Raw genomic sequence first — 18527 nt, 5'->3', positions numbered from 1 at the left:
CTATAAATTAATCCATTTTGTTCATTCAACAAACATACATTGCTAGAGCAAAACATGGTTTCGGAGAAAACTCTCTCCACCATTGTAAAGGCGGTGATGATTATGATACTCACATTGTTCATTGTTAACAGCAAGCCTGTTGAAACTAGAAGGCTTTTTGTTGTTGTCATGAAGTCATACAAGCTTGAGACAGCCAAGGTGGTGCCACTTTCACTGGAGGTTCGAGCCCCGACTCCACCTTCTGCGCCTAATCCATGCACTCACTTGCCTGGACCACCCGGTAACGGTTCAAGCTGCCACCATCATTGAAGATAATGGAGCTTACTTAGCAAATTGGTCGTTTGTGGAGTTTGTACTCACGTTTATTCTGCATTGCAATATTAAATAAATTTTTTTTTTTTTTTTGTTAAACAAAAATGAGGCCCTTATGGTTGTATTAAACCCCCGGACAGGGCGCCGCGGTTTTTTAATTATTTGTTCCGCGTGTGAGGGTCACCTCATTGCTGAGAACACTCCTCACTAAGAATGTCTACCAACGAAAGGCCGTTGGCAGGACTCGAACCCAAACCTTTCAAACAGGAAATCGAGAACCTGACCAACTCACCCCCCCCCCCCCCCCCCCCCCCTCTCTTCCCGGTTGATGAAAAAATAGCTCTAGCCACTTTGCCAAAATTTTGTTTTACGTTATTAGTTGCAATTAATCGTAGCCAACGAAAAAAAAAATGTTCTCTCCTCTTCAGTATTATTGGTTACTGGTTAGTGCTTAAGCCTAGGAGTTTACGTAGGCAAGAGTTGACAGGGCAGCTTCGATTCATCGCCTTGTTGCTTCTTTTCTTTTATTATATATATATATATATATTTATATATATAGTGTTTGTTAAGCAGCGTATTAAATTACATTTTCATCCACAAAATTTTATTGGGCCAATGCGTGTTAAACTGGGTGGTTTTTCGTAATTTGAGTCTGACTACAATAAGTCAATAAGAGAAGATCCAGAAACAGGAAAAGAGAAAAGAAAAGTGAGTACTTTCTTCTCAGTCGTCATGGTACGGCCTTTTTAAGGTTTTCTAATTTTCCCTATGGTGAGATTTTTGTCAACACATCAAGTACGATGGCTCTGAGTCTGACCACAATAAGCCTCTGCTCATGGCCATGAAGGCACAGATTTACGACGAGCTCAACAGGTCGTTTTTTTTTTTTTTTTGGTTTTCCGGCTGCTTTCAATTTCTGTTTTTTGGCTTTCTCGGGCTTTATTGTCTTTAGGTTTTTTTTTTTTTTTTTTGAAGTACATACGTAAAACTGAGTTTTTAGCATCTGGGTTCTTTTGTAACTAATGGTATTAGTCGATATGTGATGAATTTTTTAGAGGAGTTTTGAGCATTTGGGATTCTGGGCGTGTGAAAGACTTAGAACTTTTTTTTTTGGGGGGTCCGGTGGGTTTGGCCCTTTTGAGTTTGTTAAATTTAGCTGACCCCAACATTCTGCGATTAAAAGACTTCTTGTTATTGTTGTTTGGGTATGTTAAATTGTTGAAATTTTGAGGGTATTTTTATTTTTAGATCGCCGGGTGCTCTGCCATCTGGGTACAGGAGATTTTTGCCTTTATGGTGAATTTTCCTGTGGGTAATTGTTATTTTATTTAAGAATCGCTTTAGAGTAATTAAAGTCTGTTAATTACCAGACGAAATTGCCTTCATGGTGAGTTTGCCTTAGGCTTAGGGTAATCAAAGTTTTTTTTAATGACTTTATTATTATTATTATTATTATTATTATTATTATTATTATTATTATTAGTTTTTGTAATGTCTTCATTTGAAAATGTTTGTGAATATCATGTGAAATGTTATCCCAAGGGTTATGCTCATGGTGTACAAACCAAAGATGGTCCAGTATGCACTTTAATGCTTGGTCTATGGTCTATACCACCAACAATAGTTGTGTATTGCATACAAAACTCAGTGTTGGGTAACCCCTCTAGTCTATAGATCGGATATACAATGCAGCCTCCTCTGGGCTGAATCTTACTGCTAGCGGTGACCAGAAACTCTTCCCTTGCTGTTATGAGTAATCTGCCCTCACCTATTAATATATATTTTTTATTACAGCTTGCTTCATACATTTTTTTTTTCAATCCTCTAGGTCTGAACTATTGTTGTGCTGAATGCCTCCTCAAAATTATTTTCATGGTGAATGTTGTCTGATGGATTGGTGAATATTGAAACTTTGATTCATGAGATGTGCCATTTATAGGTTTCTTTTGTTAATACTTAATAGACATTGTTGTTTGGGTATTATTTTTGGTGATTATACTGTCTTTGGATGCAATTGATTAGTGATTGGGCTTGTCCCGTTGATGTTAGTTTGATTTTAATTGTGATAATGGAGCTGTATTCTCTTTCTAGTCTCCAATTTTTAGTTTTTTGGTAAATACGGCTTGCATAAATAACTTAAGTTCTTACAAAATGACTTGACTGAGGCTCAAAGTTATAAAACTCTGATAAATAAATAATAATAATAAAGAAAGGTACATCAGAAGGGGATCTTGAAATAACATGAAATCTGAAAATAAGGAAAAGCCTCTCTTCGCTAAATCATTAGCACACTTGTTGGTTTCCTGATACTCTGATAGCTGTGCTTCACTTCACACCGATGGAAAGCTTGGACTAAATTCCTGCAGTCATGTACAATGCCACAGATAAGAATGTTAGGTCAAGAAACACTGTTTAAAGCTAATACAATTTCCATAGCATCCAATTTCACAATTAAATAATGGATTCCTAACTCCCTAGCTAAAATGAGACCATATCTAACTGCCCAAACTTCAGCCAACACACTCGAAGCTTGCTGATGCAGGGCATTTAAGTAGTTGTTTTACATTTGTAGTTGAACAGAAAACCAGTAGCAATAGTCACTTGTGTCTAAACGGTGAGTTAGAGGTTGCTATTGTAAAAGCAATCACGTAGAGCCATTTGTACTTAGTTAGTTAGTATGTTAGTTGGTTAGATTTCCAATTACCAATTAGTTGAATTCTTTAATTGAGCCAATCCATTGGCTGCTAGTATAGTGCAGCATGTATAAATAGCAGATTAGGCCCTCCGCTCTCTTTTGTATGTGAATGAAAAAAGCCTTTTAGAGCTTTTCTTGAACTTTGCAGATGTGCCTGACCACCTATCAATTTGTTTTAAGCAACTCACATTCCATTTAGTTGTAATTCATATCACAGCCCATCACTTTCCCTGCATCACTTGCCCAATAGCTCTGTAGAATCTGTTTGCCCAGTTACCCTCTGCATTTTGAATAATTCCACCCTCACCAGCCTGGCCTGTGCTGCCCCAGGAGGATGATAGAGACAGAGACAAATCCAACAACATCATTTCAGTAAATCCAACTACAATGATGCTGTTTCAGTAAAATTTAATACAAACAACCAAAGCCCCAAATTGTGCTCTGTCTAATTACCTCCCTCAGGTTTAACACATGGTGCAATTAGTGGAAACGTTTGTTTAATTACTGATCACAGGCTGTCAATCTGTTAAGAGTTGTTAGAGTTCTGTTAGAGAATTAGTTCTGGTTTACCACCTAAATTGATCTAAGCTTAAGCTTATCTCAGTCCTGTAAATAGGACTCTTGTATTGCATTACAGAGTGTGCTGCATAATATCAGATTCAGATATTTTTCAATCTCTCTCTATCTTTGTTTTACTCTTTCGCACATACAATCTTAAACTCTTTCAGAGGAACCATCGGTATTGAGTTGAACCAGCCCATTGGAGATGTTTCCCATTTCAGAAACATAGTAGACCTGGCTGTAAATGCATGGTTTGAGGGTAAATAGGCAAAATTTCCATTGCATGACTTAAACTTAGATACTTTAGTCTTGGATTAAGGCATTTATTGCTGAAAATTACTGCATTTCTATGCAGCCAAAAACATGATAGACCAATGGATAGAAGATTGAGCATGAATAATAGAACAATTTGCCATTCCTTTTGAACCAGGAATGAAGGGGGTTTCCCAAGAGAACCCCACTTCATTCTTGTGGAAAAACTACACATGTTGAGCATAGTTTGGGTTTTGTTATTTGCACTTCAATATATCTTGTGGAGAGGTTACATGTGTTGCAATGGCAACAGGCAATTGAAACTTTCTTGGTTTTGAAGCCAAACATGACAGAATATGTGTTATAAAACAAAAAAAAAAATAACTCTGATGGAATTCTATGATCTATGCCACTCACAATGGTTGTGTATTGCATACAGAATTCAGTGTTGGGTTACCTATAGATCGGAGATACATTGCAGCCTCCTCTGGGCTGAATCCTGCTGCTAGCAGTGACCAGAAACTCTTCCCTTGCTGTAATGAGTAATCTGCCCTCACCTATTAATATATATTTTAATTATAGCTTTGCTTCATCCAAATTTTTTTTTTTTTCAGTCCTCCAGATCTTAACTATTGTTGTGCTGAATGCCTCCCTACAATTATTTTTATGGTGAATGATGTCTGATGGATTGATGAATATTGAACCTTAGATTCATGAGATGTGCCATTTATAGGTTGCATTTGTTAGTAGATGTTTTTTGAGTATTATTTTTGGTGATTATACTGTCATTAGAGTGCATCTAATTAGTGATTGGGCTTGTCCTGTTGATGCTAGTTTGATTTAGAATGTGATAATGGAACCATTATTTCTTTTTAGTCTCCAATTTTTTGTTTGGCTTTTGTTATTTGCACTTTTATATACCTTGTGGAGAAGTTACATATGTTGCAATGGCCGATTAATCAAATTTATAAAGGGCCTATTGAGATCTTTGGGTGAGTCTATTGTTATCTTACTATATATAAAAAGAGAGAGTTTTGCTTATGTGTTTGTTGTGTAATAAAACGGCAGTAGAAGGGACAAATGATAGGTTGAAATCAATTGTACTGAGCTGGAGAGAGAGTTTGGGCTTTTTTTCCTTTTCATTTTTTTTCCTATTGTTATCTATTGCCAGATTTTCCTCCGGATTTTTCTCCCAACCTCTACCAACACTGAGCAGTGAGTACTGATAGAGAAACACGTATAGAAGGAGGTGGTATTGCATGTTTCCACTATGTGTAGAAGAGAAATGATTCCGCTACATATTTCCACTACAAATTAGGACTTCAGGATTTTGGGCTGTAAGTTGGGCATTAGATCTTTCATGTTTTTCAATTACTAAGAAAATGATTTATTGATTGATGGATTACAATAAGCCTCCATGCTTAGGAACTCAGAGGAAAGAGAAGGGGGAGAAAGGGAAAGGAAGTTTGCAAGTGATTATGAATTGAATTTTAGGTACTTTAATGCGGATGCATTTGAAGTGTTTGTGAAAATGTATGAATTGGATTTTGGGTAAGTTTCTGTTATTTGTTTGTTAGCTTAAATGATGATATAAGCTTGATGAAACATGTGGCAATAAAACATGATGTCAATTTTCATGTGAAGTGTTTGTCTTAAGGGTCAGAACCTTAAGGAATTCAACCTGTGTGTATAACGATGGATGGCCACATATTCTGTGTGTATAAGGAACTCAACCTGAGTGCATATGTACAGCTATCTTTTAGATTGCTTTTGTTTCTTTTCAGATTTTGTATCATGTATAATGACGCTATTAATGTTTTCTCTGTATCATTATTTTGTTAGACAGGAGGCAAGGACTAATACAGTTATACCGAGGGTCCAGCCAATGCCTTTGTTGTTATAGAAAAAACTTATCCAATGATCAAGAAGGGTTAACCCCGTGCTTTTGAGAGATTCTTTGCCCACATAAAAAAATTATCCAATTATCAAGCTGATTCTCTTACTTGTAGCTCATTGAAGCTTATATCATATTATTGTACTATAGTCCTAATTTGTGCTTTTGTACTTAATAGGAGCAAATCAAGCATGCTGAGGAGCAATTTAACTCTGTGTTGCAGTTATTTTCTCGAGGTTTAGTGATTATAAACTATTTCATATGGTAGACTTGACCTACTTATTCTAGTAAGGATATGCCACTTGATTTTTCATTTTATTGCAGATTTACTATGAGCAATCACCAATTTGTTGGATCCGAACCAGAGAAATCTTCAGTTAAAAGGAACTTATAAATATTTCATCTTTCATTTTTATGCTAGAAACCTGGTCTTCTTAAGTCTTTTCTTTTGTTCTCCCAGATGAGAGAAGATGTCGAATCTGGCATATCTGTTGAAAATCTCACACAAGAATATATATGTACAATGAAGGATGTGACTCGGGGCTTGATAAAGGTTCTCTATTTGTTATACCCTTTCTACTGTAAGCATAGCATGAATACATATTGTGTTTTGGCGTTTATGACTTTAGTGAGTGATTATTCTCATGGAAATGTTTTGAGTAGTGTATTGGACTATGTGTCTGTGTTTAAAAAAAACCCAATCATATGGTGGGCTTAAAAACCAATATAGAGTTCTAGTCTATGTGTCTGTGTTTTAAAAGACCAAAATATTGTTAAGAGGGTCATATTCAAGTTTGCTTTAGGTGGGCTTAAAAATTTTAGGGTCAGGGTGTTCAAATTTTAGGGATCAAAAGACAGAAAAAAAAAAATTAAAAATGATATATACTTTTTTGCCAGTTTAGGGGGTTCATTTGAACCTCCTAGGCTTCAAGTGGAGTCATCCATTTCGTAGAATTAGTTTCTGTCTCTTCACTCTTTTGCTTTATACTCTCAATTCAATCAAATTCATTTTACGATGAGAAAAATTGAATGCCTTAATGGGTAGAGAGAGGACCAGTTTCCTAATTTACTTTAATTTCCATTTCACCATTAAAGTTGAAGTCACGTTAAGAAATACTTTTCAAATTGACCAATCAAATAAAAACACTAATGGATATGCCATTATATCCCCATTAAACCACTAACTTATTACATATGCCTTATCGTGTGGCCCACCAAATTAAATTAATAAATTAATTTAGTCTTTCATTATGATCATTGGTCTATGGTGACAAGATAGAGATAACTAGCTAGGTGTTATGTCAAAGAATGGAAAAAGTATTTTGTATTAAATGATATAACGTCATTCATATCAAAATCCAGAAAAATGAGAGATATATATATAAAAATAACTACCTACTAACATATGTTTTTTATTTATTAATGAATAGTTATTTTTTACTTTCACCTTTAGTAAATTTGATACCATAGATCGTTTGATACCAAAAACCCTCTCCACGAAAAAGTGACGTTGGACTTGGATTTTAAATAATAGTGTTGTTATAGAAAGACGGCTTATTGGTTACAAATAAGGAGAAAAAGCATGCATGCATATTAAATTGTTCTCTTCACTTTTTTTTTTTTTTTTTTTTTGATAAACCAGAAAGATACAAGAGAGTTCAAAATATACAATGATCAATTAGCATTTCAATGGCCAGCTCAGCTAAGAAACTAACATTACCTATCACAACCTTAGGGACACAAACAGAGTAATAGACTAGACCTGCTTGAGTTATACTACATCCATCCTCCACCAAAACCTTCTCCTGCCAGGTTGGTCTACATTTTCTATTAGAAACTAACACAGGTCTCCAACTATCACTGAGTAACAAAATAAAGTTGTACCCCAAGTCCTTAGCCTTTATAACAGCATCAACCATTGCCTCCAAGGTTAAGAGAGCACCTCCTTTCTCTACCGCTAGACACCCTCTGCAAATCACCTCCCCTTGTAGATTTCTGGCTTCATATGCTATACCAGCTTGGTGAAGTTTCTTAGCTCTTACTCCAACCGCTTTGATGATTAATTGCCAAGGCTTCTGAGGAATTATATTCCTACCAAGCTGAACTGAGGTTCTGTGTGTTGCTGCACCATGACTAAAAAAGGCTTCCTTGTACCTGCACATAAGAGACTGAGAAGTTAGAACTACTTCTAGTGGATTTGGATGCTTTCCTTCATGAACTACTAAGTTTCTATGGGTCCAAATGCTCCACATAGTGGTAAAAATCCCCTGCATATAATACATGTTCTCAGGTTCAAGCTTTTTGTGAATCTACAGAAGCTTATCAATCCACATCTGCACAGAGCAATTCTTGAAGTCAGAAGTGTGCATAGCCAGTGAGGTGCCATGCCAACAGCTCTAGTGAAGGAACAAACCAGGAAAAGATGAGAAGTAGTTTTCTTCACTTTTCTGTGCAATTTGAATACTTCTTTATTTTTTTGGAAAGCAGTACACTATGATCATTGAAAGATTTTGAAGCTTGTGATTGTGTACAACAATGGCGGAAATAAGAGCAAACAATGAGAAATGGAAGAGAGAGAGAGAGAGAGTAATTTCTGGAGAGAATACAAAAATGAGAAAATGTATTTCACTAAGCTTAATCAATACAATAGCCACTAGCAGTTTATATAGCATAATTACATTGAGATCATTCCAGAAGCTAACCCTAACTGAATACAACTAATCTCCAAATTATGCTCCGTAATTCCTAGGATTACAACTGAAAGGTAGTTATTACAGCTGGAAGGTAGTTATGACTCAACCAACTCAACTGTGCACTAAAGCCATATCTGAACTCAAACTCCAGGAGAGACAGAGCATTGCATTGCAAGACGAAAGAGAAGACACCATCTCCAAAACGATCCGTTTCATTTAAGCTTAAATAGACTAAGACCAAAACGATCCGTTTCATTTAAACTTAAATAGGCTAAGTTATACGACATCGTTTCTAATAAGAAACTAGCCGTTTAACTAGCCGTTGGAGACCACTTCTGTTATTTGCACAGTGGTCTTTGATTGTTGAGTGACCTCTTCACTGCTTACTCTATCAATCATTATCTGATGACAGATGCTTATCTTCAATAACATAAAAGCATAATCAAGAATCTAACGTTATGACAAAACTCGATTAGTAAACTCATGATTAATGAATAATATTACACAACTTAAGGTCTGGGAGTATACATGTATTTCTAAATCTGTGAGATGGGAAAACAAATGGAAATATAAAACACACAAGGCATTTACATGACACAAAAATTATATGGTTCGATAATTGTGTATACCTATGGAATTGCAATAATTTTACTATTTTAGAAAAAAAAATACAAGATGCAATTGTACAAATTTTTTTTCCCTCATAAAAACAACGTAATCCTAATACAAAACAACAATATTTATATCCCATATAGGCACAGCTGACCGGCCCAAACCTTTTTTCCATGGACTAAGTCTTAGAAAATATTTTATCAAAATTGTAGCACTTTTATATCAGGTCAAGTCATAATCTAGATAAAATACAAATTAGCTTTACATATATAACCCAACAAATCTCTTAATTGAGACTAGTTCAATCACCAACACCGACCACAGACCTCTAATCACAATCAAGGTTTTCATACCTGGATCGGACCGTGAAAACCGGAAACCGGATGGAAATTCGGTTTTTTAAGTATAGAGAACCGAGTATATGTAACAATTCCGTGAACCCTTAAAACCGGGATTGAACCCCTAAAACCACGGTCCAACCCCTTAGCAATTTTTTTAAATAAAAACAACTTAACACAATTTTGTTCTACTTAATTAAATTATCCATCTCTTACAAGGAATAAAACAAAATTATAATTAAAATCCTTCAAAGATATTTAACTTTACTTCAAAAAAGACTAGTTCAATCACCAACACCAACCGCAGACCTCTAATCATAATCATTGTTTTTAGACCTAGATCGGATTGTGAAAATTGGGAATCGGATGGAAATCCGGTTTTTTAAGCATAGAGAGCCGGGCATATGTGGCAATTCCGTGAACCCCTAAAACCGGGATTGAACCCCTAAAACTGCGGTCCAACCCCTTAGCAATTTTTTTTAATAAAAACAACTTAACACAAATTTATTCTACTTAACAAAATTATAATCTAAATCCTTCAAAGATATTCAACTTTACTTCAAAAATTAATCATATACTTTAATGTTTTAATGGTTATTATTTTATTTTATTAACTTTCTTATTTAATTATTAAATGTATGCTTGAAAATCATTAAATTTGCTTCACATATATAGATATATTAGTCAATTTTGCTAGTTTTATAAATTTAATATCTATATTTAGGCTTTAATTAATTATTAAATTAATTATGACGTTATCACGGTTTGACCTCGGTTCAACCTTGGTTCAACATCAAAAATCTTGAACCTCTCCTTTTTACAGTTCAATGAACGATCTGGGTTTGAAAACTTTGATCACAATCCCTCATCATTGCAATTCATCCACCTATTCTCAAGCTAGAAAACCAAAAGAAGTTGCACAAAGCTTCTGCTTCTCAATGATGACACCTTTAGTTAGTATATCTACCGAATCCTTAGACCCACAAATCTTTTTAAATATTAGTGGTTCATCTTTAAGAGAGATAACAGACAAAAGTAGTATCTTATTTATATACGCTTCGAAGTTACGCTGTCACAGTACAGCTTAATTATATTATACTTTATATTGCACCTATGTGAAGAAGAAGAAGAAGAAACATGGGTGCATATACATTGTAGTGCACCCATGTGACCCATATATCCAGCCAAAAAAGAGTATTATAGTGCACCCCTGACGCATGAACAAAATCACTTCATCCAATATACAAGAATAGTCACTAAAATCTATTCTTGGATAATGGTTTTAAAAGCTCCTCCTCTTCTCTTTGTGTCCACGATAATTAGATTATCAATGGTAGGTTAAAGAAAAGAGAATCATTAACTTTTTAGTTAATGCCGGTAGTGGGTCAAAATGAGGATTAGTTGAAAAAATATTACTAATTCTTATTTGGAGGATAATCAACTAATCAAGTTTTAGTAAGTCCAAATGAGAAGTACAAACTTGCCAACTCAATTGATGCAAAAATAGTTTTTTTTTTTTTTTGGCATTGCTCTAAACTCTAAAGCCACACGGTCTTCAGAAACGAGCCACAAACTGGAAGTATTTCAAAAAACAATAATTTCTAAGTTCATCTTCGCGAATATGATGAAGAAAAGTAAAAACATCTTAACAAATTAATTGCTGAAAAATGATTCCACTGGTTTGAGAAGTTCTTCTAAAATTTCTTGTGCTTGTCTGTCTCAACCGTATATTAAATTATTAATCACGTACGTTGGCAGGTAATTCAGCCTCAATTAAAATGTTTAGCGCAGATCATTCAGATGCTCATTATAACCTGCTCTTTCCCTTTATGAATCCTCCGTAAGTAAGAGCAGAAAAAAAAGCACAAAAGAGATTTACGAAAGAGTCACTAATTAATAAATAAATGTTGAAATAAACATAAAAAATGGTGTAACAGGATTAAAGTGGCTACTGCACATAGCTGAAACCCACTACTTAAAGTTATACTAATTAAGCCTATAACATGTCATTACTTCACAGAGAGGAATTGGTAAGTTGATCCAAGACACCCACCAACCTACGATATACGTAGCATTGGCTTTCATCCATGATTTAATATTGGGTGCCATACAAGTTTGATATGATTAAATTTTTCCCACTTTTCATATTCTCCAGAATTAATACCGAAAGCATTTCTTCTTTTGGAGTTAAGACAAAAGTAGTTATGTCTTTTTTTTCTTTTTTTTTTTAAAAATCTATCTCCCACTTTTTCTTCCTCCACTACCACCATCAACGAAAGACAACAAAATGGCCCTTCCAACACGGAATGAGTTGAAACATAGTGGAACACATTGAGTCACTAGAAACAGTTGGGATGCTCTATCGTTTAACGCATTTCTAGTCAATCTGCCTTGTTCCACTAAAAAATGAAACTGTCAAATTTTTCATAAATTAATATTGCAATACCCAAGGGACAGGTTTTTCCAGTATATATCTACTGTTTCAAACAAATTCTTCCTTCCTTCTAAAGGAATTTAGGAAAACCCAAAAGTTGTTATCAAAAGTAAGGCCATTAAGGGTGTTAAACAATTAATTTTCTCACACCAAACTCTCAAGTTTCATTGATTTCATGTACAAAACTTCAGTGTCTTACATTCAGCAGGTCTAAAACTTAGGCATTCTTTAATTTAGAAGCAAAAATGGAATAGCCATAGTCCTCTTATATATTATTTTAATGAGATGAATGTAAAAATAGAACCTTTGATGTTAAGTGTATTATAAAATAAGTTGTTAAAATTGATAAAGTGACTTTCTTTTTTAAAGCTTTGATGGTAATGTTCTTAGTGACTTACTGTACAAAACTTTTGTGTCTTTCATTCAGTAGGTCTAAAACTTAGGCATTCTTTAATTTAGAAGCAAAAGTGGAATAGTCATAGTCCTCTTCTATATTATTTTAATGAGATGAATGTAAAAATAGAACCTTTGATGTTAAGTGTATTTTAAAATAAGTTGTTAAAATTAATAAAGTGGCTTTTTGAAATGCTAATTGCTAAATTTTTTGAAAGCTTTGATGTGTATGCTCTTAGTGACTTACTGTAGCTCAATTTTTATTTTTTAAAGTCTAATATCTTTAATGCGGACCACATAGAGTTTTAGGGTTTGTTTGGTTATGTTGTTTAGACAATATGTATTTTCACAACACTTCTTCACTTATACTTATTTTCACAACATTTAAACAACGTTATAAGAACAACATTATCAAACGAGTGCTTAATTACTAAAATGACATCATAGTAACTACACCTCTCTTGTTGTGAATGATCTTAGAAGTCAAAACCACCACGTGAATGCCATCAATGAATGAAAAAGAAAAATAAAGAAACAAAGAGACAAATGTTTGCAGCAGCGGCATTTCCAGAAATTCTTTTCAGGTGGTCATTAAAAATAAAAAAAAATTAATAATAATAAAAATTAATATATTAACATCGATTTTTTTAAGAGATAATTACAACATGCTACTAATCCTGAAACTCGAACTCTTTCCTCCCTAAACCCCCAAGCACATTATACATGGGGAGGTTTCAATTCAGGTACAAAGCCCTTGGCAACATTGATAGTTTCAATATTAATGTTATCAGTTACATCATTTTTAATGTACACATCTAAGCAATTATTAAGCTACTGATCTCTCATTCAATTACTAACATATTTCCTAATTAAGTACTAATATAAACAAAATGCATTATCTTTTCGACAAAATGCATTATCTTTTCGAAAAAATATATCACATAAATCCAACAAATATGGCAACAGACTAAAGCAAATACTAACATACTAGCTATTTAAAATATGTGCATTTTATATATATAAAAAATAGCGATATTAAAATATGCCATTTGAAAACACAATTTAAAAAATCACAATTAAACGTTTGATTTGAGATTTTAAGCTAATTTGTTTGTTTGGGCAATTTTTGAGAAGTGTTATACCCATAACAATTTTGCAACACTTTCACAACAAAGTCTAGGCGATAAGTTTTTACTAGTTTTAATTTGAACTTGCCATTAATTTTTATTTATTTACCAATAACAGCCTATTGATAGGGTACTGATTTTGCCTATCTCCAAGTTGTCCATACAGGTCGTCCGTAACCCGGCTGGAATTGTAAACACCCTCTGGAACCTACCTGCAACTACCTCGTCCAAGGAAGAAGAGCTATGGACGAGATAAGCACCACCAGAGAATAGGCGCTAGTCCAGAGCGCGGACAACCTCGTCCTGAAGGAGTTTGTCTGTTAGACGAGACAACCCCTGCGCATGTGCCAAAGTACACTCAACTAAGGAATTCCAGGACGAGGGTATCATACTTAGGAAAATCTTCGAATATAATGTGATAATTTCTTATCCCACGCATAACTGTCAGGTATCCGTTGTGAAATAGAAGCAATAACTCTTAAACGGTTATGGGAGTTACGTTTAATCCTTGCGCCTCCTTGAATCCAGGGGAGGTTCTAATTTCGATAACCGTCTATGAGAGCACTATATAAAGACTGATTCAGACAAGGCAAAGGTACGTTGATTTTACTCCAAAAAAGTTGGAACTCCAAAAATATAGAGAGAAAAACTAACTTTGCCATCGGAGGGTTTTTGGCCGGCAGCCCCGGTCATCTTTGATTCGCTTTTCTTTTTTTCTTCAGGCCGCAGAGAGAGCAAGTGGTCCTTTCAAGTCCGAAGCATCCAGCCTACTGATCTTCTTTGCATTATCACCTATTATTTAGGATTGTTATAAAAATATTGTGAATATTACATTTTTTGTAATTTTTTTGTTGAACATTCAATAATGGACCAAAATTTTGAACAGGTTTAATTTTATTTTAAATGGGCTCAATTGTTATTAAGGGCTTTTTATTTTTTTAGGGTGGTCAAGTTGTTTTTCTAACATGGTCAGAAAACCTATATTTATTTAAAACTTAAAATTTTTTAAGGTATTAAAATTCAGGGTGTTCCTGTGAGTTGTGACCACCCTCACAAGTACTTCACGCGCCCCTGGTTTGCACAAAGTTTTTGTTTTATGTAATTAGACGAAACAACTGCACACCACGTGCAGAATGGCAAACTTTTATGGCTTGTTTGGAAGTTAAAAAAAAGGAGGGAGAGTAGAATAAAGGGAGAGAGAGTAATTCAATTACCTTGTTTGGAAATTTTTTAAGGAATGAGGGAGAAGGATTTGGAGGGGTTTGGAGGGGTTTCAACTACCTCTAACCCCTCATTTTTAATTCCCCCAAATTGGAGAGATTTGGAGGGAGAGTAGAGTTGATAAATTATTGACCAAATGAATTCTCCAATTTACCATTTTTAAATTAACAAAATTACAAACCAATTAAATATCATTTGTTTGTTTCCTGAGAAAATTAAAAATAAAGAAACAAAAGTGTTGACTGAAATAAGAAATACACTCTGAAACAGCGAAGTTTTGGGAGAAACAAAAGCCAAACCAGTAAGAGAAGGCCATTGGAGGTTCGAGACTAAGACTGAGACGCCATGGCTCGATGAAAGAGCTTGTCGATCTGCGGATAAACCCTAGCAACCAAATCCTCCGAATTCTCGGCTTTGCACAATTCGTAAAGCTTCTTCACCTGACCAATCAAAAAAGAAAAGAAACACAGTAAATAATGTAGAGTGCGAGCGAGAAAGAGAAGTCTGCAAAGAGATTTTTCCATTTTTCTTGGGAACCAAACAGAAAATTAAAGAAAAAGAATTAAACATACGGATTGGAGGATAGAGGGATCAAAGGCCGAATCGTTGGCTGAATTGGAGTCTCGAGAACTGTTGGATAAGGTTCGAAGATAGAAATCCCTCCTGTCGTCTTGATTTTTTTTCTTCTGTGTGATGACTGAAAATTAAAACTAACGCCGCCGACGTTATCATCGTCGATGCTGTGTCGCCGGCACTGCTCTCTATCATTTCTTTTTCTCTTCTTTCTTTCTTTCTTTTCTTTTTTTTTTGAATTAAAAAAAATCTGCTAAAGTTTATGGATTTGCTTCAACTTTGGCTCGCTATGTGCGTTTTGTTCAGGAAATTAATATGTTAATTACTGAATTTCAAATACAGTAGGCTAATTTGGTTGATGATTTTTGGTAATATGTTAGTAATTTTTTTTTAAAAAATCATAATTTACAGAATTGATAAATTAATCATAGACCAATGTTACAATTCATTTTCAATGGGGGTAAATTTGTCTATTTAATCATTTCCTTTCCTCTCCATCCTAATTTTTAAAACATCCAAATAAGGGGAAGGACTAATTACTCCATTCCCCTTTACTAATTTTAAAAACATCAAAACAAGGTAGAGGGTAATCATTCCCCTCTACTCTCCTCTCCACTACTCTCTTCCCCTCTACTCTCCTCCCTCTCTAAACTTCCAAACAGGTCATTACTAATAAAGAATGGAAAATTTTTTTTTTTTTTTGAAAAACAATATTATAAAATGAAAGATGTTTTATATGTGTCATTCATTCATTGGTTAGTCCCACTAAACAAGAGTGCTGACCTGGAGAGAGGAAGAGAGTTGGTTAGTCCCACCAAACAAGGGTGCTGACCTGGAAAGAGTGACTTAGGATAATTTCTCGATGTTGATAATCTCAGATCCACCAAGTATGTGAAAGCAGTGAGTTAATCCCATACTAGCCTCTGAGCACGCGCTCATGCTCAGAGGCTCTTCTATTTTTTGGGTAAAAATTAATAATTTGCATTTATTATAATTTGAAATTTCTATTTTTTTCAATCACAAAAAATAAAATTTAAGGGTGTGATGAATACGTGGGGTGAGTTTTGTAGATTGGAGGAGTTTTAAAACTAACAAAAGAGTGACCTTATTTTGTAGGAAGTTAGTGAGTAGATGTAAGAATTTAAATCAACGTAAAAGTAGGAGTTTATTAGAAGCAGGAAGGCATTTCAACGTAGATGCAGGACTTTATTATTTTTGTCAATTTACTATTTTAACCCCATTTTTAAGTTTTAGATAGGGGTATTTTTGACAAAAAAAAGAGCAATAACTAACTTTCTTTGCCAATTTACTATTTTAACCCAATTTTTAAATTGTTAGTTAATTAATTTAGGATATTTTGGACAGGAAGAAAAGTAATAATTAACTTTCTGAATCCTCTTAATATATACAGATATTTTGTAGGAAGTTAGTGAGTAGATGTAAGAATTTACATCAACGTAAAAGTAGGAGTTTATTAGAAGCAGGAAGGCATTTCAACGTAAATGCAAGACTTTATTATTTTTGTCAATTTACTATTTTAACCCCATTTTTAAGTTTTAGATAGGGGTATTTTTGACAATAAAAAGAGCAATAACTAACTTTCTTTTGCCAATTTACTATTTTAACCTAATTTTTAAATTGTTGGTTAATTAATTTAGGATATTCATTATTGTGTATGTATGCGCAACGACCACTATAAATTTAATTTAATTCTATGTAGAAATGAGTTCACAAAATACAGCGATGGTGAATACCGATGATATAGAACGTCGTCAGAACAATGGAGATATTATGCTCGCTTGAGAATACAAAGAGAAGACAATGAAAGCAGAAATATTCGATTGGCAAAACGTCGTACCAATTACGCAAGACAAAGACAACAAAGTTTGGGTGGTGGTCACATTTTAGTGGGAGGCCCAACAAATTTGAATGAAGAAGATGTACATTCTAATTCAACATCAACAAACCCATTACTAATACTGCCTAATTATGAGGCTGGACAAAGTCGTCATCTTACACATATCCGTAACTTGGCACGCAATATGCCAGTTGAGCATAGGGCTATGCAAGAAGTCAGTGGTGAGATTGTAGTTTTATATCTTTAAACATTCTTCATTGCTTGAAATCTTATTATTTTGAGAAAATCCATAGTTTTTGGCATGTTAGTTATATGTCAATGTATACAAAATTACTAAGTTAATGTTTATAATATTAAATTTAGGTCTCCTTCCAACCTAGCCAATTATAATGGCAAATGACTTTGAGGTTGGACCAAGTCATATAAATTCTGATGTTAATAATGGTAAGTTTTATATAATATATTTATAAAGTTTTCACCATTATTTTTTTATATATAATTAAACCAATTGAGCATTTTATATAATTAAATTGTAGTTACAGAAAGAATTGAAGGAGTTGAAAATATTGTTGAACAAAACTAAGGGGATGCCTATAGAGAACAAGTTATTACTCAATGTCACCATTTTTATTTTTATTTTCATGTTTATATCCTTCTATAGAGCTTTCATCATTATTTTATATATATAATTACACCAATTGAGCATTTTTCTATAATCACATTGCAGTTGTAGAAAGAACTGAAGAAGTTGAAAATATAAATGATCAAAATCATGGGGATGGCTATAGAGAACAAGGTTCGTCACTCAATGTCACTAAATTTCATTTCAATTTACATGTTTATCATTATCAATTTTATTATTTGTTAATAAGCTGCATATTCGAAACATTATTAGTATTTTGCTTATTTCACAACATAATATTTGGTACAATTTTAATATTTTCTTTCACAACTATCATAACACTCTTTATCACTAATTTTTTCCTCAAAATAAAAATTAGGTGTTGACAACACATTTGACAGTACTGCACATGTAATAAATTGTATGCAAGACAGATACAATTGGGCAAATGATTTTAAAGAAGGTATGGAGACCATTAGGTACCAACTACCACAACCAAAGACATGTCAGTTTTGTAATGTCCGTTTGTTCCATCGAGAGACATCCTCGATGTGTTGCAAGGATAGAAAAATATCCTTCCCCAATATACCAATTTGTCCTGAATTTATAGAGCTCATTTGTGAGCAAACACCACGGGGTAGACATTTCAGGCAATATATACGATTTTACAACAACATGTTTACATTTACCTCAATGGGTGTGCACGTGGATGAAAGCGTGGCCTCAAACAGTCGAGGAATATATACATTTCGTGCCCAAGGTGCCATCTATCATAGAATTGGTAGTCTTTTACCACATACACCTCTAAGTGTGCGGCATCTATAATTGTATATCTACGACACCGATCTTGAAATACAACGCAGAATATCTCAATCTATAGAAGCTCATGAAGATATTGTGCGACTTATTCAAAGGATCTTAGACATGCACAATCCATTTGTG

The 18527-nt window shown here is 34.0% G+C and overlaps 2 long non-coding RNA genes across 2 annotated transcripts; one reads left to right on the top strand and one right to left on the bottom strand.

The window, feature by feature from the left end:
- The first annotated feature begins 1195 nt into the window (after positions 1 to 1195).
- LOC142624085 (uncharacterized) lies at positions 1196 to 6365 on the top strand. The gene is made up of 2 exons (XR_012842281.1): positions 1196 to 5950; positions 6039 to 6365. It is a non-coding gene; the product is annotated as an uncharacterized LOC142624085 (long non-coding RNA).
- A 936-nt stretch (positions 6366 to 7301) lies between these two features.
- On the bottom strand, positions 7302 to 8062 carry LOC142626434 (uncharacterized). Its single transcript, XR_012842505.1, has 2 exons — positions 7995 to 8062; positions 7302 to 7868 (listed from the first exon to the last, which is right to left on the bottom strand). It is a non-coding gene; the product is annotated as an uncharacterized LOC142626434 (long non-coding RNA).
- Positions 8063 to 18527: the final 10465 nt, after the last annotated feature.

Source organism: Castanea sativa, chromosome 2 (genome assembly GCF_040712315.1).
Source record: "Castanea sativa cultivar Marrone di Chiusa Pesio chromosome 2, ASM4071231v1".
Taxonomy (NCBI): domain Eukaryota; kingdom Viridiplantae; phylum Streptophyta; class Magnoliopsida; order Fagales; family Fagaceae; genus Castanea; species Castanea sativa.
Note: the sequence above shows the minus strand (reverse complement) of the source record. Positions and strands in the feature narration are given on the sequence as shown.